Here is a 23,297-nt window from a genome sequence, read left to right as displayed (position 1 = left end):
TCAACAGACCTTTTCTTTTAACAAAAACGACGTAAATATTCTAGTAGCTACCTTTACCAGTAAAAATCACACGCAAAAATCCAGTTCTCTATCTAAAATGGGTCACAAGCTCAAACAGAATACGTTATGCCCGTTAATTAGTTGTGTGCTCGAGTCGTGCTCTTAATTACTGCTCTTTGGTGCTTCAGGCTGGAACGGTTCTATAATTCAATACTCTGGCTCCGCCTGTGACCGCAAGGCAAGTTGGAAGTCTGCTCGTTCGCTGCTTTGAAAGTTATTTCAGACTTCATTATGTAACTTTATTATGGTCTAGTATTTATGTATAGTTATTATTTATAGTACATAAGTCGGTAAACGAGCAGACGGATCACTTGATGGTAAGTAATCGCCGCCGCCTATGGACTCCCGAAACACCAGAGGCGTTAAGTACAAGTGCGTTGTCGGCCTTTTGGAAGTTAGGAATTTAGGGGTTGTTGAGGAATCGGGAATTGGGAAAATTGGGAACAGGGGGTAATTGGGCTTCAACCAATGGTTTTTTAGACGCTATAATTGATTAAAAAATATTAAGTTTAACAATTTCCATTCCATACTCTATCACACATAACATGACGCATTTGAGCCTTTCAAAATATAGTACAAACTTTTGTAAATCAAGTTTTCACTACGAATTACATCATCAATAGAACTGAAAATACTGCAAAAAATCCCAGTTTTATTTAAACAAACAAAGCGCTCTGAACATTCTACACGTTCAGTTTTTACTTGAAAGAGCCGTCTCCACTCGTTGCAACAATAGTGATGTGAAAAGACAGCGTGTCACGCTCACTGACAACACGACGTTGATGTTGACACGCGGATATTAAGAGCACACTGTTTCTCTGCCTCTGTAGTTGACGGACGTGATAATGATATTGTTAGACACGTAGGCTTGGAAAACTACATGTTTTTGTTCCTATGTTACTATGTTTGAGAAATCACTTCGAATTCTTGATTTTTTTTAACATTGCCACACACTAGGATTTTCTCCGGTGTCGTGGGTGCGTTTACAAACATACAAGTTCACAGAAACAACAATTTGTGGAACACACAAAGAGTTGCTCCGTGCAGTAATCGAACCCGCTACACGTTGCACGGCAGCCAATTGCCCACCCACCGCGCCAACCGTGCAGTCAAATTAATCAATCAGTTTTTGTAAGAGCATTGAGAGAGATATTACATTTGAATATTACTTGCAAATTATAAAACGGCGAGGTCGACGTTTATTATATTTCCGTATATTAATATTATATTTACAAGTTCAATGAATTGTTTAATAACGAATAATAGTTTTAAGTAGACAGGTCCGTCTACTTGAGTGCTAATAGCGTTCCAAAAATACTGCAAATGGTTTCCGTCTGTGTGATATCCTTCAAAAATATTTATCCAAAGACTTTTGATATTTAAGTCTTTGACTGCCAATAGTAAACAGTTGAAGACAAATCCTCCGCTAACGTCGGTCACTGGTGACCCCCGTGGCGTTTAAGTGTTAAATAAAAATCACAATATGTTTTATTTTGCTTTAATTTTGAAAAGTATATAGTTTACTTCTTTCAAAATAAAATGTCTACAAACAATTCCACTTCGTTTAATTAAACAACTATACAACACAACCTTGCACAACAACGCCCTCTATCCCGTTCTAACAAGGGATATGAGACTGTCACGTTTGCAATACAGACTGCACATGTTGACACGCTGGCGGATATTACAACCTTTCCCATCACTACGAGAATACTTGTCACGTTGTGTGTTATACTCGTCGTTTTACTAATTAAAAGAGAGAGACTTGTTCAACTGTATATATATTTTACCTAAGGATGGTCGTGAACTGCAGCGTCATCTGAACTATCGGGTGACTTAACCAAGCTATCTACCAAATTTGATGTTAAGGGTGCTTTTATACCAGAGATGTGCTATGTAGTAAAGTTATGCTACGAAAATGTAATAATAGCTAAGCTGTGAAACTATATGATCGTTTCCACTGATCAGTATCAGATTAGTAGCTATGTAGTTGTGCGAGGAAGATGCACAGCTCGAGTATGCGATGTATCGATAGTAGGGAAACCATCCATAACACACATCTTTTCATATAAAAAACTGCTCAGCTGAGTGCGTTTCCACCAGTGATAAGCTATCTGTACCAATGAATACGATTGATAGAAGCCAAACCCATTCACAGCAACGTAGCTTAGAACATCTTTAGTGGAAAAGCACTCTAAAGGCAACACCTCCTTCGAAGAAGAACAGTCAATATCTTTCAGCTGATGATATGGACTGTTTAACACATTGAACGCCGTGGTAGTCTCTGGTGACCGCCTTTGCGGAGGATTTGCCTTCAATAGTTTTCTATTGGCAGTCAAAGACTTAAAAGTGTATGGACAACTATGTCCACCTTGACATCTTTCAGGATGTACCAAACGATTAGAAACAGCATTTAAATTAATCAGCATTGACATGAAAGGCTTTAAAAACACGTTTCCTCCGAACAATATTAAACTCAGGTGTTTTTTTAACAATTCGACGAAAGAACAACGTAATTACAAATTGCACAATGAAACTGATTGCTTATTAACAAACTTGCTGTATTATCGATTATTGACTCTACTTGAGTCACGATGGGTAAACTTTGCATATTTTTTTCTCATTTCTGTTTAGTAGTTTCGAATCTGAAGCTAAAGTAAAAAACAGAACACTTTAGTGCAATTATTCCATAAAGGCTGGGACATAAAAAAAATTGTTTATTTCAGACCCAATAGTAGTTCATACGTTGTTAGTGAATTAGTAATAGAAAATGCTTATATGCTATGTTAATGTTAGTTCTTCATTACATAATCCTATAGCTAGTTCGATTTAAGCCTTTGGATGCGACAATCCGGCCTGTTGGCAATAATTTTAACATTATACAGGATGTAAACGGAACGCTCCCGAAAAACGCTACAATTCCTTTTTGTTTTTATAATTTTAATCGTTTTAGTTTTCGTGTTATTCATGCAACATCAGCCTTAAGCAGTTGATTACAACTATTATTACATAAAATAAACATTGAATTCCTTTTTTTTTAATAAAACTCTTTTTTCACCATTGCCTGTTTGCGGTTGCAACAATGGACAATTTGTATATAAAATTGTACATTGTTGATCAGTTTTACTATAAAGCTAGAGTTTCTTTCCAATTTGCAAATTCACATTGAAAGGAATGAGCTGGCTCCTTCATCGTCATTCGTCCAAGACTACTGCGATCGTCATGGTCTGTCACCTAAAGCAAAGTCTGGGTTTATTGCAAGCAAACACAACTGATGTAAAATGTATATGCTATATATAGGTACTTACCTTGACTTTTCCTCCTCTCGCTTATACCAAGAATTAAAAAGCGCGGATGTAATATTAGGTATGTTAAACTAATTTATTTTTATACCGAATTCTTCAATGTTTTCTTTAGTACACACATGCATCTGTACCAAAACGAGAACGCGGTCGGCGGTCTGATTGGTTGGTTTATTCGAGCCGGCCATTCAGAGCACCGAACGTGCTCTCGTTTCGATTACTTTAAACGTAAAGGAAACTCGTACTAAGGGTACTGATGCTCGTATGCAGAAGTTTTTGTGACTTTTTCCTGCCAGTGCAGAATAACGTAGAATAAATATTTGTGTCTGCGATCGATGTGATAGTCTGTCTAGTCACATTGCACTATAAATCCACCTACTACCTACTACAGCTTTATCGCTAGTCAATAGCATTTTTCCCAAGACAGGTAAAGAAACAGCAAAGGTTTACATTTGTTTAGTATTGTGTATTGCATTAACAAAGCACAGAGCGAACTCTACGTTATTTGCAAATTCAGGCAACTTTATATATCTAGATATTATTCTACTTTCCTATTTAATTGAGAAATAAGAGAGTGTGTACGGACCCGTGGTAAATGCTACCGCTTTTAACAATGTAGTACTTACGTGAATTCGTTAAATGATAACGTGTACCTAAGTAGGCATATAGAAAACCCTTAAAACACAAAGCACGTCTTCTTCTTCCAATAAAAACATAAGACAATAAATAATAAAGAACATTAAACGTACAACAATATTTTATGTTCTACGCGGCTATCTTGGAAAGCACCCTGACGCAACAATTTGAATCTGTTGACAAAACAATCAAAACAAAGTACCCCAAGTTTTGAATATCGACGACCAGTGACGTAGGTTGGGCGCGGGGTTGGGCGGGCTGCTTCACAACCATCGGCCCACCAGTCGCCCAACCAGTCTACCGATCGATCCGACGATTCCGCCCAAAGAGTGGGCGGGTGCGATCAACCCAGCTGCTACCTTTACTTTTATTTCTTTAACGATAATGTTACCAGATTCCTTTATTGTTCCAGAGAATCTGAATTAATTGATACAGCTCCGCCAATTCTGTTGTTAAGGAAAACTTTGTAATAATTAAAATTTTCTCAGTAACTTACCTTGAGACAGTTTCACCGTCTTCCCAGTTCCCAGTGAATATTTGATTCACTAATCCAGTTCTTGTAATTCTAATTTTTCATCAAGGCCTTAAATCTAGGTCGCGTTAAAATGAACGTTTTCCATCTTTAGTTGAACTCGAGCTATTAAATCACCGGACATCCTTAACTATTAGCCAAAATCGTAAACAACAAGCTCACGTTGACGCTGAAAAACACGAATTTTCCGAACGTAGAACACATAAATTACCCAAATTATCTGGTAATTTACCCCGTGGGGGGCGGCGCGGCGCGCATCTCTCGCCGGCTAACTCTGCGCCCCCTTCAGTTGCGCCGCGAACCTCGACGGAGCCGCACGCACGCTCGCCTCCTTGCCTTCTATAAACAACAGTTTCATGTTATACACTGTACCCGACTATTGAGTGAATGTGAAGTGATATAAGTGCTCAGTATTTAATGTAACGCCGCAGAAACGTATGTTATACTCCTGTGTACCCTACAATTGATTACTTACATGTCACATTGGTATCAAGAAAAATGTTTCAGACATTACTCGCTTAGTGAATATCGCTCAGGATGTGGGTAGTGTTTTAACATTCGAAAAGGTTACAGCCAAATAGGATCGTGTTATCGAGAACCGAGTCGATATAAATCCATTTGCTGGTATTCCATTTGTTAATGTCAAAGGCGATAACCACGAACTCTGAACAATTGCTTCACGAGTTATGAAAACAATTTTAATTAACAACTTCAATAAAGCATGGATTAACGACACCAGTAGTTGTGTAGTACAATAGTTCACGCTCGTACTTTCTAGTCATTTTGTTGTTAATTAACGAATGAAATTGAGAACGAGGCGAGGCGGTCATAATGTCCATTTTTAGAATGTTTTTATTGTTGCATATGCACGGTTGCACATAATGCCGTGCAGTGTTGTGAAACTGCTGCTGTTACGCTCATTATGAAACAATCGCATAATATTCAAACAATCACATCCGCTGAACATTATTGTGATAAACGTTACATTTTAGAAATTAATGTTTCAAGTGCAAACGTTACACAGTACAATGACTAAGTACGGCAGATAACGGTGAAGGAAAAAAAACAGAGTAACTAGCATTATTCAAATATTAACATATGACTGATTTATTATTCTAGTGACTCATTTTAATATTAATTGGGTGTTGATATGTATTAACTGATCTAACAAAAGCCACTACTAAGCAATACAAGAATCGGACAAAGTATTTTTATATTTCTTGATTTTGTAAAATGATAATTTAATTTACGTGCGAGAAGGCCTTTGGTCAGCAGTGGTAAATTATGGGCTGTTGATGTGATGTGATGTGATATTTAATTGACGTCAGAATTTGGTCGTTAATATTAACTAAGATCATGTAATAGAGTACCTATACGTAAAAACATCAGCTTCCTATCATTTTGTTCCATGGTTTACCTATATTGTCTATTTTTAGCCAATGTGCTCACAACCTTGCCCGTCAGTCACACTTATCAGTTGTCACATAATCTGTTCTAGACTGAAGTCTAGCCTTATAATTAATTTGCTCTAAAATATTCCATAGCTCAGATTCTTTACTTTAAACTTTGTCGTGAAGGCTGACTTTGAAAGTTATTTTATTACAAAAAGGCAAACTTTTCCTTCGCGTCGGTTAAAAATTTTTGTTCTAAAATTTCATAGGCAAGTTCAAACTGAGATGAAACTAACGGATAAAACGAGTAACTAAAATGTAAGATATTATATTATAATGCCAAAGAGACAGACAGACACAAATAAGTAATTTCAGAAGATAAAGGAAATGCAACTGCAATTGATACAAGATAAATACAAAAGAAAATTGAAGAAAGCCATAAACCTTGATTCAAATTGGCAAGCAACACGGCTTTGAACACTTAACCTATAAGAGAGAACCATGAAACCGACATAAAAATAACAAATCGTGAATCTGAAACAATAATATTTGTTCCTTCAGTCAAAGTTACGGACAAATCGATTCATCTGTTTTTATTACTTTGTTGAAAGTCAAATAGATACAATAACGTTCTTCAAAATTTTAAAATAGGTGTACTTTTTGTTTTACATCGCTTCCATTATTCTTTAAAGGGTTAGACAAATATGTGATACGTTTAACCAAAAATAAAATTTATCGACCATCTATATACAAGTAAAGTACAAATTATTATAGCCATTGATAAAAACGACAAGACACAAATACCAGAAAATGAAACACCAGTCTCAATGGACAGAGAACGGTTCGTTGTCAATGTTCCTAAAATAAACAAGACAAAAATAGACGAAACAAACGACCGGGTTTAACTGAATGAGTATTTTTTCAGTCTAATCTAATTGGAATCGACGGCGATTAAAATCTTAATAGAACAATTATAGGAAAAGAAAACAACGGAATTAAGGACAGAGTTGGAAAAGGCATTATTATTAGAATAGTTGTAAACAGTGTTCCAGGGTCGGAAGATAACCCTTTGGCTCATGATGAACACTTTCATAAAATACTAGCTACCAGTTTTGTGACGAGAGATTTTACAGCGGTATTGAAGCGTAACATGCATTCATTCGCAACAGACCACCATGTGTAGTTAATTACATACGCGTTATTGCGTATCGTGGTCATTGTGATGGAAATAGCCCCCGCGGGAAGCCAATCTTGTTAATAGACTCCAAGTCACGAATATCAGCCCTTATGAACCCATATGATGAATTTGATGAAGCCTTGGAAAGAACATTTAACAAAATGAATGAAGATAACGCTATGTGGCTTCATAACATAAATTGTGTTGGGGATATAATGATCCTTGTGTATGCAATAATACTGTTCTTTTTTCCTTTTACTGTCATTGGTTATTTTCATTACCTGTTGCTTTTAGTTTCCTTTTAAATCATATTTATGGACACCGTGGATGCGATCATGAATTCATTTAGCGTTCATATATAATTATTTATCTACGCAAAATTCAGTAATTTGAGAACCCATGTCACTATTGAATAACAACTGCGTAGCTGCCCATCTCACTAGTACAATCCCATGGGAAAAGACATGGACGATGACACCATGTGATATTTTCACATTGCCGTAATTCGTGCGTAAACACATGGTTGTAGTAAAGCTTCCTTCCCTTGATGGGAAATCCATGTAAGCCGATATGGACACCCAGACTGACATGGATTTAAACTTAGATAATCAATTAAATCCTACTTAAGACTGTAGACAGGGTTTCTATTGAACTAGTTCCGAAATGAGTAGAGTCGAAGTGAAAGGAAGGAACTCTATTAATAGTTTAGTTTAATCCTTTATCAATATTAACAAAATGTAGATGATAAAGACATTTTGAAATATTGCATATATGATAAAATTGGTACATTTCTTTTAAACATATGAAATCAAACATTACTTTATCAAGACTTTGCCCAGCAATCGTGTAATGTAATACAATATTGCATGTCGAGACAATCTTTTTAATTGTGATGATTCATTCAGATTATTCATAATGGCACTTTACTACAACATTTATACTGCTATTGCGTAGGTACATCAGGCCATAACAAAGTGAGGTTATGTTGCAGCACTGACGCAAATATTTTGTGCGTTCATAAATAAAAACATTAACCCTTTCCTGGTTTAACGAGGATAATAATTGGATACCTAAAAACACTAACTGCAGTTCCAGCTAACCATGTTTTCCTGTATCGATAAAATCTTTTACTTATCCTTATAGCTATGGACGCCATATTTGTTTAAATGGGACAAGCCCGCCGCAACCTCCCATACCGCTGCAACTCCTGTAAGCCAGGATCTACAGTAGATACAACCATGAAAACACCGGAACATTGAAGTCCGGGCGCGTCCCCGTCGATATAAATGACTGTTTTGGATCCCGCAACGAAATAATTTAGAAGATATTATTAGAGGAGAAGAAAAGAAAACGATAGTTGATACTTACGCCATATTTAACTATTAGGTACTGCCAAATACGAAATGAAAGTACAAAATAAATAATAAGTACCGTAGGTATTTGACGGTAATAATATTACTATTTTACATGACCCAAACATTAAACTGGTTCACAAAGGACGTACAAAACCGTAGTAAACAGCAACTCAATGACGTAAATAATTGTGTCCACTATTCCGCCTCCTGTCAAGGTGACAGATGTAAGCGCATGTCAAACAATGCTATCAAAGGGATCTTTTGATGAATTACAGGCTTCCGCGCTTTGTGATACAACTTCTTGTAATTGACTGCCTCGTTAGTCGAGTGGTCGCAATTGCGACTGCCGGGCAAGGGGTCTCGGGTTCGATTCCCGTGTCGGGCAAAGTATTACTCGGCGTTTTTTAGTCAATTTCTCAGTAGTAGCACGGGTACTGGTATTATGTCCAGTATATGGCAATCGGCTCACCCCTATTATATGGACTTATAAAACAATTGGTGAAAAGTGGGTGTACATTGTACAGTGGCATTACGTGCCATAATGGTTACCACATGGACTTATAGAACAATTGGTGAAAAGTGGTTGTACATTGTACAATGGCATTACGTGCCGTAATGTGCCTGTGTACCTCTGCCTACCCCTTCGAGGATAAAAGGCTTGACGTTTTGCTTCTTGTAATTGTGTATCATACAACTAGTCTTTACAAATAATGGTTTCATAGAATTTAGATTGTGGATACTTAATTTTTATTCTGCAGATCATCGGTTTTAAATTCGTCTTTGTTCTTTATATACACAGAGTTTGTCGGTCATCTGATGTCCAAACCGTTTTGTGATAACGTGACTTGAATTTTTGGCTTTTAATTTCTTAAAACTTAGTTAATCAACATAACATGTACACTAGAAACCTGAAAACGAATTAAAAGTATAGTTTACGTCATTTTATATCGTCTCGTCTCTTTCTCAAGAGCTCCTCATACCAAATAAGTTCAACCTACCTACGTTGTAGTGTTAGTGTACCTACGACCTACAACACATCTGTAAGTCGTCATCAAGAAACTACAACAGAAATACCTAATTGTTTACACCAAATCCTTTCCTGTTTATTCACAAAAAAACATCGCGTGTTATATCACAAACAAATTGCGTGTAGGCGCGCAATAACTCGCATACTTACAAATAAACATCACTGTAAACTCAGTCACACTCACTTCCGAATGCCTGTTGGACCCTTAGTACGAAATAATGTATCAGAGATATTGTACAAAACATTTTTTTTAAAGAGTAACGATGGACTTTCTTTCTCGTTCTTCTCCATTCGAAGCTACACTTTGGAACGAGCACCTAGCTTCACTGATGGACGGACTGACGGACAATTCAATTTGACGTTTCAAAAGTGCCTAATTTAGGATTAATTGAAATAAATGCTTTGACTTTGACTTTTTCGTTCAATGTAAAGCACATTGAACGAAAAAGAAACGTTCGGCGCTCTGATTGGCCAGTGCGAAAAAACCAACCAATCAGAGCGCCGAATGCGCTCTCATTTAGTTTCGTTTAAACTCGTACTAAGGGCACTGGTGTTCACCTAAAAATATCCACTTTAAAATAAATTCCGGGAACAAATCCGTTTACTAGAGGTTATAGTAACAATTGTTGTAAACAAGGGTTAGATATAACAAGACGCGTGGGCGCAGACGGAAATTGCGCACCAAAGATGTGCAGTAAACAATTTCTGAGTGTTTATTTGTATGAACGTTATTTTTGCGTGGAGTTTGAAACGGAAGCTTCGGTATTGTGTTGTTTATGAACTCCTTCCTACCTTTTGATGTACGTTTTATAAGAATAGTTTGCTTCTAGCTTCAAAATGTTCTGTTTTTCGTTAACTTATATGGTCGTCCTCTAGAAAGTACGACAACACTAATACATATTATAAACGCCTGAAAGTTTGTTTGATTGAATGTTTGGATGTAGTCAATCGAAACTACTGAACGGATTTTAATGAAATTTGGTATAGAGACACGGTAGAAGCTGACTTGGGTGATAGGATATTTTTAATCCCATTCCGCGGGCGAAGCCGCTGGCAGAAGCTAAGTTATACTAAGTTTTATTAAAAGTACTACTACTAGTTAGTACCTATGTATTACAAAACTTCGCAAACGGCTTCTTGAAATTGCTGTAATGTGGATGCTTGTAAAGCCAAATTAAAAATACTGTAAGAGTAATAAATAACAATAGGCTTAACCAAACCGGTTTAATTAATTATTGAAGAATGTCACATTACTGTTTTTACTGAACATGATTATGAATAGACAAATTGTCATACAAAAATTGCTCCTACGTCTTATGACATAAAGTTTAGATACCATCAAATATTAAAGTATTTTTGCTAGTCACGTCACAAAAAGCTATTTGAAATTCATAACAAGAGTTTTTGCATACAATCTTTGCATTAGCATTGCTCATCCATTTTTTTCTGAAGATCAATAACCGAATGTAAATAGCAAAGGATCAGTGTCTTAAGCTGTATTAGCTATAATAATAAATATTTTCAAAATACTGCATGACATCACATCATCAGCCTATAAGTGGCCACTGCTGGACAAAGGTTTCTTCTTATACGGAGAAGGAAATACTGTATACTTAGTCCAAATATCTCTCAAAAACGAATTCCAACCTTTACATAAACACAATCATCCTTTAAGTACGCCTAAAACACCCAATTAAAAACCATATTCAAAGTAAAATAACACTTAACCAATAAAAAACAAAGAACATTTTTCCGCAACAACCAACTCAATATCCTGCTCCTATCTTTTAATACCAAAGATCCTTGTCTTACAAAACTTTGTAGTTGATTTTCTCTATAAAGTTTTAAACCGTAGCTCCGAACGAAATCAGCTCAACGTTCTTATACAAACAAAGAATTTCAAACTATCGATTTTTAGTTTTACGTCAGCGACGCTCGACTTGAGTTCGTGTATGTATATGTGCTTGGTATAAGTGTTTCATTTGTCTAAGCTAAGTATGTTTATATAGTGAAGTAATAACTAAAAATAGTGAAGCAATTGTTAGTAATATATTTTTTTATTAATAAATGTTCACGCCTAAACGCAGCATCACCCGTCTAAACGCGCCTACGATGTAAATATGTCAAAATATCTGTATGAATGAAAAAAAAACATTGATGAAATTAACAAAACATTGAAATGTCAATCGGTATTATTTCTACAATAAGGAAAAAAGCGGGTAATAAAATTCACAGGAAAAAAGTATAGTTATCTAAACGACAGTATAGCAGTATAAAATCATTTTAAAACAATATTTACTTAAACTAAACTCAGTATTAGTTGTGACCATGAATCAGCAGACTTTGATAATTTAGAAAATCATGTTTACCGTAATCTATGGGCAGTAAAGTGTTTTGATAATGATAATACAGCTTCCTGATTCATTATCTCGACGTTTGATACACACACAGCATTCACTCACTGTATTTTACCGAGATACGTTGACAAAAATATCTACACCAAATCATAACCAGTTAGAATACCGTAACGAGTAACGTCTGAAACAAATTTCCACAAAAAGTATAACACATAAAATTCCAATTACAGAGCAAAGTAAAAAGTGAATTTCGAATTGTGACATATCCATGTCCGTGACTATAAGGACACAAGTGTAAATAACTAGTGCAAAAATGGCAATGGACACGATGGCAGTTGAACTGCCGGACTTATCGACACACGTGCCTCAGCCACCTGTGGAGGAGACAGCTGAAGAAAAGTAAGTAAAGATAGCTTTACCAAAGGTTATGAACTCCGTAGACTGCATGATTACATTGGCAAAGCACCAATAAGCAACAGGCTTTTGATTAAAAATCCAGCCACAGGTCGAGTCTTGAGCAAAAAACAAGAATTTCTCATCTCTTTCCCTTTTTCTTATTAATAAGTGTCTACTGTCTAGCTTTATCTATATCTGTTGCTACGCTGTAATCAGAATTCACGGTGCGGTAATCAATAGGCTCACCCTATTACACACATGGTACAGTGTACAGTGACATTCCGTGCCGTAATGTGCACCTCTGCCACTTTTAGGGATAAAAGGCGTACTATGAATGTGTGCTATGGATGGCTTCCCTACTACTGATACTTTGCATACTCAAACTGCCCATTATCCTGCAGAGCTACATTTCTTAGAATCGGAGGAAACTTCCACATAGATTTGCTATTACATCTTCGTATCATAGCTACATAGCACATAAAGATGTGTTATCTTCTATCTTTTACATGAGAGGGTGGAAAAGCATCCATAATTTCTGAGAATGCATTTCCATTAACCAGTCTCAATGTTTCGTCCCATCTTTGTCAAATGCTACAGAAACAAAAGTTAATTAGTCCTTTAAAACTTGATGAACCATTTCCTTCACTTAATACAGTTTTCATTGTTTACAGGAATAAGTGTGACGTTTCAATTAACGCTTATGTACTCATTAAAACTCTAATTAATTAAGGCAGCCGTTAAAATTGTGCTTTCGTGTAGCAGTTAAGTTTTTATATGACATTGTCACGGTGTAAAAAGTAATTGTTGTAGGTTAATGGTAATTTGTGTAGAGGGAGACTTTCTTGGATATTTGTCTTGAGATCTCACGGTTTCTACTTCTTATTGGTTATTAGAGATTTCTTTGTTCCAATGCTATGAGATCTTTGTTGATTCGTATTAGATAGACGAATCAACAAAGAGCTCATAGTTGCCAGAGGTTGCCAGTAACAATAATTGCTATGCGTTAATATCTTTAAACAATTACGTTCGGGCTTTCCGATACAAATTTAAAGTTCGCTACAGAAAATCCTTTGTTTAACCTCTATGTTTATAAACATCCGTGGATCAAAAACGTTTTATCTGCGAAATAAAACAGCATATGTTAGAGAAATGGTCACCTTCATAAATCATGGAAAATTCTACAGACATGTTGCATTACGACGACTGCCTCGATGGCCGAGTTGCAAGTGCGACTGCCAGGCAAAGGGGTCTCGGGTTCGATTCCCGGGCGGGCGAAGTGTTGCAGGGCTTTTTTCGATTTTTCGCAAATTCTCAGTAGTAATACGGAGTCACATATGGGACTTACAACGTAAACTGTGAAAAGTGGATGTACATTGTATAGCGGCATTACGTGCCATAATGTGCACCTCTGCCTAACCCTTCGGGGATAAAAGGCGTGACGTAAAAAAAAAACATTAAAAACTTAGCGCCCTGCTCTGTGGTGTTTGACATAACATCCAAGATGTCTGCCGTCAAGTGGCGGGAACACGGGATCTCTTTTACGATAACAATGTCGTTACATCATATTTTGTGCTCTCCTAATTGGATCTCCAAGGCATTTTCACTTATATATAACAAATGTTCTGATTTGAACGTCAAGCTTTTTCTTTGCAATAGAGAAGACAGTATCCACATATATTTTGTAGTTTACATAAAATATACAGGTCCGCCAAAACCAACTTATTACAACATATTCTCAGTCACTTTTAATATTTCTGTGATTTTGTAATGAACCGAATTACGATGCAAATGTCAAAGTCTATGTTTTGAAATGTCAACAAATAAAGAAATGAATAAGTCTATCAGTGGACAGTCAGTTAAGATACTGTCAGTCTGAATCCGTCAATGAAGCTAGGTGCTCTAATGTGTATTTAGTATTCTGTATATAACTTTATTTACAAATACCGATGGGATGCAACACAATAGTATTCATTAATCAATCCAGTTTATTTATTGGGTCAATGGTAGCTGTTGCAGCCAGCTGTTACTCGTCAGTTGCAACAGTATGAATGATATAAGTCATATTCTAAATTGGGTCAACATTCATTCATAAAATTCATAAAAATTACAATACTTTTCTTGCTTTGCTACTTACCATTAAAATAATCAATTACGTGATTCTTCCTAGGTCGTTAAATAAGTAATAAAAAAATATAAAAAAAAATACATTTATGATAATTTTGCAGTGTTCTAAAATAAAAAATAAAAACTGCCAACGACAAAGAATACCTACATTTATTTTTTAAGAACGTTATACAAAATGCCCGCTTCTAATTTCAAATAACAGCCCATTGACGTTGCGTAACACAGTTAGCTTATAAAATATTTATAAATGTATTGTCCCGAAAACCCAATAATCGTCTAAACTTGACCCAACTCTACGAAATGGGAACACCGATCGTGGGCTTGTAATACAGAGAATGGTACAACACATCAAACTGTCCCAAATTTCTTTATTATAATCTCAACTTTACAGCAATGATATTTAGGTTTAGAATTCATTAAACACACCACGATAGTTCAACGTCAAAATACCACAAAACTAGAGTCTAGACTAAAAGCAATAAAAATGGTTTACCAATTCACCTTTTTATTTTTACATCTTCGCATTTTATTACATAAAAGCTAGGTCGGGTTAAACAAACGTTAAACACATTTGTGACGTCATCGAATCCAGTGGACTGAACAGCAGACGACGATGTACTTACTTTTATGTACAACGACTGTAGTCATATGTCTTAGAAGACTAGAATTATGCAAGAAAATGTAGCCTTAGTAACTTCTCCTTTGTTTCCCAATAACATAGATAAGGGGATGTTTATTTCGTTAGATCATCTCTACCTAGTATTTTAAATACTTTCTTTATAATTGTAACTTTGTTTATTTGAAAATCCAGAATTTATACTTACTAGTAAACATAACACATGAATCCTCTCTCCAATAGGGTTAAACAGAGACAAATGCACCGTCATTATCCTTAATAATGAAAAACCTGTAGCCCAAGCTACCGAACCTTCGACTATTGTGCGCAAACCCTCGCAGATTCCAAAGTCGCGTCACGTTCACAATTTCTTTGCAAACTTTGTCTGAATGTGCTCTTATTGTCCGTAATTTGACAAGCAAGACTTTAATATAACGATCTTAAATATCGACGCGTTCTATACGGAGGAAAAGTACTGGAAAATGTGTAGCTTCTTTGCGAAAAAGATCTTTTTTGACTAGTCTTTTAAGACCCGAAGGAGTAGACAGTGGTAGAAGTGTTATATGATGTGGAACATAGTCATAGTATAAAATAGAAAACCATTTCTTAAACCAAACCATCGCCACTTAAACGATTTCTGTATAAAAAATTGAACACCGAAACGAAATAGGTTCGCCCTCTACAAAATCTACGACGCTATAGTTCAAGGTAGCAACCAAATAATGGAATCCAAAAACAATAAAAGTAAAGGTTAGCGGTGGCATCAAATAAAAACGCGTTCTAACTCCGTTGGAAGTGCGTCTAAGTGGGGTATACAGTGTATAGGTACCTATAAGTGGGGTATACAGTGTACAGTATAGGTATATATAAGTTATGTACCCAAGGCGATGACGTCAGGTCTCAATGGGCGGGCGGCGCGGTGGCGCGGCGCCAGACGAGTCGCGCCCCGCACCACACCCTCCCATCCCTTTAGGTCACAGTGCATTGTCGGAGGTCGTACTCCATACTACTTCTGAGATACTCCGCGACGTATTCAACCTCTGGAAAGCACTTGACCTGCTCAGTAAATAGTGTTGGTACACTGTTTTAAGAATTTTTAGTTGGAAAGGTTTAAGATTTTAATATTTTCGTGTAATACTAAAGTTCTTTAGGACTTTTCACTCCTAGTTATTCTATAATAATATAAAAATAAGTTGGGTCTTCCATAACTTTAGAACACGAACCGATTTCCACAGTTTTGCATTCGTTGGAAAGGTCTCGCGCTCTATGAGGTTTATAGCAAAGAAAATTTAGGAAAAATTCAAGAGAAAAGCAGAAAAACAGGGAAAATAATGATTTTCCAATTCCGTTCGGAGTTCGCCGGATTTGCTAGTTTAGTTTAAACTTAATTGATCATTATGTGGTACAAAAAGGGAGTTGACCTTTTATCCCTTCTATATTTTCTCATCTTGGAAGAAAATGTCGCTGAATAGTTTCCACGCCTTACTTATGTATATAGGTTGTAATTATATTTCCTTACTGACATCATGCTTGTTTATCAACCTTATCTTCGACTATAAATCCAAGTTCCGCTACTGTTGACACAGACATGTCATATTTCTAATTAAAGATAGTCAAAGTGTAAATAGATGACAGAATTACATTTACATATACATACTTGTATGTATATCATTCAAATTAAGTATTAATTACTTTGACGTTTACTACCCTGTCATGTCAATTTAATTTAAATTAATTAATTCGTAAAGAGAAAACGTCTAATTTAGTATTTCTTTTATTCATATAAAATGAAATTGGCGTAATATGCAAACCTAGTACGTAACGTAACCAGTTTCACACATGAAGAGAAATGTCATAAAATTAAATTAAATTCAGAATGATAACAATTCATTTAAATGTCAAAATGATACAACAAATTGCTGCTTATTTTCGACAAATTCTAAATAAATTATAACTGTTCTTGAAATAAATTTGATAAGAAATAAATGTAATTATACTATAGTCATGTTACGTTAAATGACAACAAGGTTTTACGTGTAGTTGAGTAAATAACGCACTAGCATGCAATTCAATTCAAAATGATACAAGTACGTATAAACATACGACATAATATGTCTTGTGTAGGTACTTAGATCTAAACATAATATACTTAACTAACTACGCTCACACGGTTTTCACCCGCTGCTCGACTCCTCTTGGTCATATCGTGATGTGCAACAATATGCAATGTCACGGGTAGAGGGGCGCTTTACGGCACGTAATGGCACTATCCAAACAATTTGTGTTATACATCCCATGCAATAGGGCGTGATATTTTGTAGCCTTCCTAGATACATGTATTATCTAACACAAAAATAAAAATAATTCAATTCGAATCAGTAGCTCCGTAGATTAGCTCATTCAAATAAAACAAACTCTTCATCTTAAGTATAGATTAATAGTCCAGTCAATTTAGGAATTCACCTCGGAATTCGAGATACCCAGCTGTAATTTTGTACATACTTGTATATTGACACCCTAAAACTTGTCTCAAAACCTACATATGGTAGGGTGTAAGCAACTATTAAATTTTAAGGTCCAAAGGTCCCAAAAATCGTTTTTTTGCGCTTTTTTGGAAATATCTCATTTCCTATGGGTTTTTGGTATTTGCATTTAATACCAATATTGTAGAATACAAAATTCTCTACAACTTTTGTGTAAACTTTTTTTTTATACGGTGAACCGTTTTCGAGATAGAGGGCGGAGAGCGCGCGGTCACTGCATCTCTTCAAAAAAATTTTTTTTCGTCTAACCTATTCGTGGTGGTTGTCTATGGATAGAACATTAAAAAATACGTCATGGTTCCTAAAACCATTTATCGTCAAAATCAATCGTTTGAAAGATAGACGCTTCCAAAGTGGAAAAATAAGGTCTATAGAATGTGTCCTGCCCTCTAACCTTTAAAATAAGTAAGTAAGAAAACTAAAAAAAATATATGCTGTAGATTTTAATGGAAACTTTCAACGAAAATTGGTTTGAATGAGATATCATAATTAGTTTTTAAGAATTGATTAAAAGAATTGAGAAAGTGGAAAATTAAGTGTGTTTTTTTTTAAATGTATCAATTCTTAAAAACTATATATGATATCTCGTTCAAACCAATTTTCGTTGAAAGTTTCCATTAAAATCTACAGCATATATTTTTTTTAGTTTTCTTACTCACTTGTTTTAAAAATTAGAGGGCAGGACACATTCTATAGACCTCATTTTTCCACTTTGGAAGCGTCTATCTTTCAAACGATTGATTTTGACGAAAAATGGTTTTAGGAACCATGACGTATTTTTTAATGTCCTATCCATAGACAACAATCACGGATAGGTTAGACGAAAAAAAAAATTTTTGAAGAGATGCAGTGACCGCGCCCTCTCCGCCCTCTATCTCGAAAACGGTTCACCGTATAAAAAAAAAGAAAAAAAAGTTTAAACAAAAGTTGTAGACAATTTTGTATTTCACAATATTGCTATTGAATACAACTACCAAAAACCCATAGGAAATGAGATATTTCGAAAAAACCGATTTTTGGGCCCTTTGACCCTAAATTTTTAGGGTTGCTTACACCCTACCATATGTAGGTTTTGAGACAAGTTTTAGGGGGTCAATAAACAAGTATATACAAAATTACAACTGGGTATCTCGCATTCCGAGATTCTTACCTAATTTTGCCTTATTTGACTGGACTATAAATGCACCTAATTTGAATATTTTTTCTATTGCATGTTATAACATAGGACACAGTAAAGATCGTAGTATTTTTCCGCTAGGCTGACTAACGTATCCTACATTATACGTCACTAATGCACTTAGCATTGACACTGGCAACCAGTTGCGGCTAGTATGAACCGAGTCTCCGGTATAGTGCGTCTAAACGAGGCATTTAATACGCATGTACGCTAGTACTTGCTATTAATAGATGTGTGGGGTCGGGATTCTGGAATATGTGTCTTTTGGCTTTGGGATTAGGTTGGGTTTTGTACCTTAGGGCTGTACCTACAAAACCCTGTAAGTCAGGCTTTTAGGAGACTGTTATGCGGTATGAAAAGGTTTGTTGGCTATCATAGTGTGCTTTATATGGTATCTCTTATTAATGTTTGTATAAATGTGCCAATCACACCAAAATTATAAATGTGAAACTATGTTTGTTAAGATGTTTGATTACGCTGAAAGTACGGAACGGATTTTGATGAAATTTGGTATACAGACAGAGTATGAACTGACTTGGGTGATAGGATACTTTTTATGCCACTAGAACGCGGGTGAAGCCGTTGGCAGAAGCTAGTTTTATATTAAAGTGTAGTACTAGCTATTGTAACAAAACTCCGCAACAGATTTCTTGAAATCGCTGTAATGTGGTTGCTTGCTCGATAAAAACGATAACATTTTATTACCTCGTTGGTCTAATTGTATTGAGTTTGCTTACATGACCACCTCTAGCATATTATAGAACTTATAAAGCCCTATCTTATGAGCAGATCTTATTTATCCGTACTCTCCTATCAGATATCTTGCGTTCACTACCATTCCATCCGTCCGTATTAGGATTCAACGAATTAAAAACGTATAAATTCTAAGTGTATGGAAAAAAACAAACATAGTTTCCCAATCTAATCAATATTATGAACATATGTCTGTTTTACTTTTATCCAATCACCATCATGATCATCAGCTTAGAGACGTCCAGTGTTGAATAAAGTCCTCCCCCTTAGTCCTCCACAGTCTTAGTCTTTTATCCAATCAACCACTCTTGAAATTTAGCAAACACACAGTCGAGTGTATGGACGTACCCAGGCATTACTACAGATAAAGACATCTGTAAAAGCTAGTTACATACAAAAACAATAAAAAAAGAAATGTTTACCTAAAGCACTGTATATAGGTCAGCAGTAACTGACCGTGAAATGCACATAAAACGATCTTAAACAGAATTCTGACCATAAAACATAATGTTACCGTTTTATGTTAGAGCTCGTTCAATCGCTTGATATGATGGCCTTTCAATAGAACGCGTGGTCTACTTCAATATGGTAGAAAACTATTTTATATTGAATATTTTAACGTCTTTATTTCATTAGTATTATATATAGGCCTGTATAAGACATGATTTTTTCTTTTTTACGTTGCCCCACACTAGAATTTTCTCCTGTGTCGTGAGTGCGTTTACAAACATACAATTTCACAACATGACACCCAGACCCGAAGCAAAAATTTATGGATCACACAAAGAGTTGTTCCGTGCGGGAAAATTTTATTATTTTTCATTATTTCCAAAGAATTAAGCTTCTTTTGCCCTTTATTTTTAGTACGATTTTCGTTCAGCTATCGAATGTTGTTTTTTAAAAACAACATCGTTCATCGTTCTCGCGACGCATATAGAATCTTATTGACGTATTTTTCCCTAAATATAAATTTAACTGCAAGTTTATTTTTAGTTATGTAAACTTTGAGCGCACATAAATAAAATCACGCACGATTTATTTATATCGAATTCCGTTCTAAAGTATCAAAATAAATAAATAAATCTATTTTGAAAGTTTTATTGAAAGAATCCATTTTACATTGATCGACGTAATATTTTTATTCAGATTACGTGGGTGAAACTGAATGCGAGTCGTAACAATAAGATCTTCAGCCCGTAATAATCCACCGCTAGACTTTACATCTACATCTATCAAAGAAGGTTTGTTATAACCTCCTTGCTAGGCGGGTTGGAGATCGCAGTTTAAAAATGAATAGTCCCTTATCGGCTTGTAAAGGCATTCCGTATGACGTCATCAGCACGCATCGCATGTAGGCATTGCTGATGCTGCGGTCCGTACGATGCGGATCAGTGGACGCAGTTGTATGAGTTTTTATACAAGACAAACTAAAATCCATTGCGTGCGATGCGTACGATGCGGGCCTGTGGACGCTTACCTTAAACACGCGACAAAAGTAGAGGTATTGACAAATGTATTCTATTTTCCCGTCTACTTAGTAATATCACTCAAAATGAATAAAAAATCAGTAATCATTCGTATCACAAAAGCATCGACACAGTCAATGAATGTTTGACGTCACACGCATTAACTATTCCTCTACCACCCTGCGTGTACGGAAATGGAACAACTCAACATAAATAAAACACACAAACGAAGCACCATGCGTTCAAACAAAGCATAGTACACATAGTAAGACTACACATGAAGCTATACAACCAGTATAAACTGACCGTCGAATGTGCTGAAAGATGATATAAAGAGAGGCCATGATAAACTGGTTCTGTATAACTTGATATGTACGTGACTTATGATTCATTGATTGCAACAAATACGTAGGTCTGTCTAAAAATAAAACTGTTATTAATAGAACTAAGAATGTCGATTAATCATGATTTTTGTGGCGTATTTTCTAAGGAAAAGTTCCTTTTCATCGCGGCGTGTGATAAATGTTTGGTATTTTTCCTTTGTGAAGGGCTTTGGAACAGAAATAGTAGGGTGGTTGCACTTTGTACGAGAATATACTTAATGTTTTTATTGTGCTGTGTTTTATAGAGGTGAAAGACTCCTTTATTAATTTGTTGATTGGTTGCAAGTTCAACTGTTGAACAAAGGGTTTTGTGGGCAGGCTAAAGTACTATTGTGCTTTTCAATTCTCGGCAATTAATTATTTCCCTGTTGCATTTGACTTATGTATAACATAACTGTTACCGATGTTACAGGGTACACATTAAGATTGACTGTTAGAGAATGCCAAATTGGCATTAAGTCCACCATTGTATGATTGTACATAAAGTTTAAAATAAATAAATAACTGAAAAGTTGATAAAATTAAATCTAGGTAATAGGTAATCCTTTACCGACCACTATGTTACTCAAATACGGCTCCACGATGACTACAAACTGTTCGTTAATTCTTTTATCAATGTCGCATACTAAATCTTCCTTGACATCGTCACTTGATATTTAGAACATACAAGGTTATTCCTCAATAAAATGTGCCCGCAATGCGGTTCCGAGAACAAACGTGTTTGCAATTAAAATATTTTAATTACTAAACAAATATTTACGAAGAAGCAGCCATATTTTCAACGTCACATTAAAGACGTCAATCTCGCACACGAATTTTAACTCTATCTTTGTGTGTTAAAGTCTTATTTTGATTGTATACGGAGTAAGTATCTATGAAGAAGTTTTTGATTATTTAGATTTTAGATACTAAGCGCCACTTTATGATTCGTTTATTTTTTAATCTGTTTTAATGTGGTTTCAAGAAAGTGGAACATTATACAATATTGCTTGCTTATTTAAGTAGCCATTATAAAACAAAACAGAACAATTATGCAACAGATTAACTACTAATTAATGGTGTTTAAACGAAGTATTGTTCCTAATTTATGTTGCCAATTACTAACATAGTAGATATACATTAAGCACGCGACTCAAGATTTAATGCGCGAAATCGCTACGTGTAGGACTTTAACGATTATTTCGAATATATATTATGATATATTTCTATATCATGGAAATAGTTTAGAATGTATTTTCTTTAAGATTAGGTATAACCAAAAATACTTCAACCATTCACAATGCACAGATCAAACAAAACAAAACCTTATTATGAATGCCATAAAGTATAAAGTAATGTGCAAAAAGCCCCAACATATTATATCCTTTCCGATATTAGTTCTACGTTCTTAAACTTCTTCTACGTCATTGATGGGTAGTGCAGCTCAAAATAGACCTGTTTGCTCATACCACCATTATACACAGACACGCAACACCATCAAAATCTTTCAGGAGGATAGCTCAATCAACACTGGTCGTTTTACAGGAGAATTTTAGGCCAAGGGCAAGACGAACATATTGAATTAAAATAAATACTTTGGTAGAATGGACCTGTTTATTATTTTTGCATTGAAAACGGTTTGATGCGTTATATGATAAAAGGAATATGGGTATCTTGAACCTTTCTCAATGATTTTCTTTGAAAGTGAGATTTAATAAATCAGAAACGTGAATAAATATTGTGGATGAGTTATTTTCCAGCTCCATTTTCTTTAGAGTTTGTGGTAGTGCTGTGTGAAATTTTGGCACGTCGAAGCGATTTTTGTACCTATGTATGTCTTTATACGGTGTATTTTCCTATTAAATTAGGCATTTTCAGTAGAATCTCAGTATACAACGGGCGCCAAATGATCTAACTGCCGCATTCAGACACATTTAAAGATTACTTAATACTATCCTTAGTAACGATTTTGTACTGAAAACCATTATTAAGGACTGGGTTAAGTAATCATTAAATGTCAACA

General features: G+C 35.4%; 1 protein-coding gene across 3 annotated transcripts in view; it reads left to right on the top strand.

Annotated features, from left to right (window-relative positions):
* LOC118268698 (protein GDAP2 homolog) overlaps positions 1-23,297 on the top strand; it is a 103,404-nt gene that overhangs the window by 74,156 nt on the left and 5,951 nt on the right. The window lies entirely within an intron of this gene.

Source organism: Spodoptera frugiperda, chromosome 29, assembly GCF_023101765.2.
Source record: "Spodoptera frugiperda isolate SF20-4 chromosome 29, AGI-APGP_CSIRO_Sfru_2.0, whole genome shotgun sequence".
Lineage (NCBI taxonomy): Eukaryota > Metazoa > Arthropoda > Insecta > Lepidoptera > Noctuidae > Spodoptera > Spodoptera frugiperda.
This window is presented reverse-complemented; position numbering and strand designations above follow the sequence as displayed.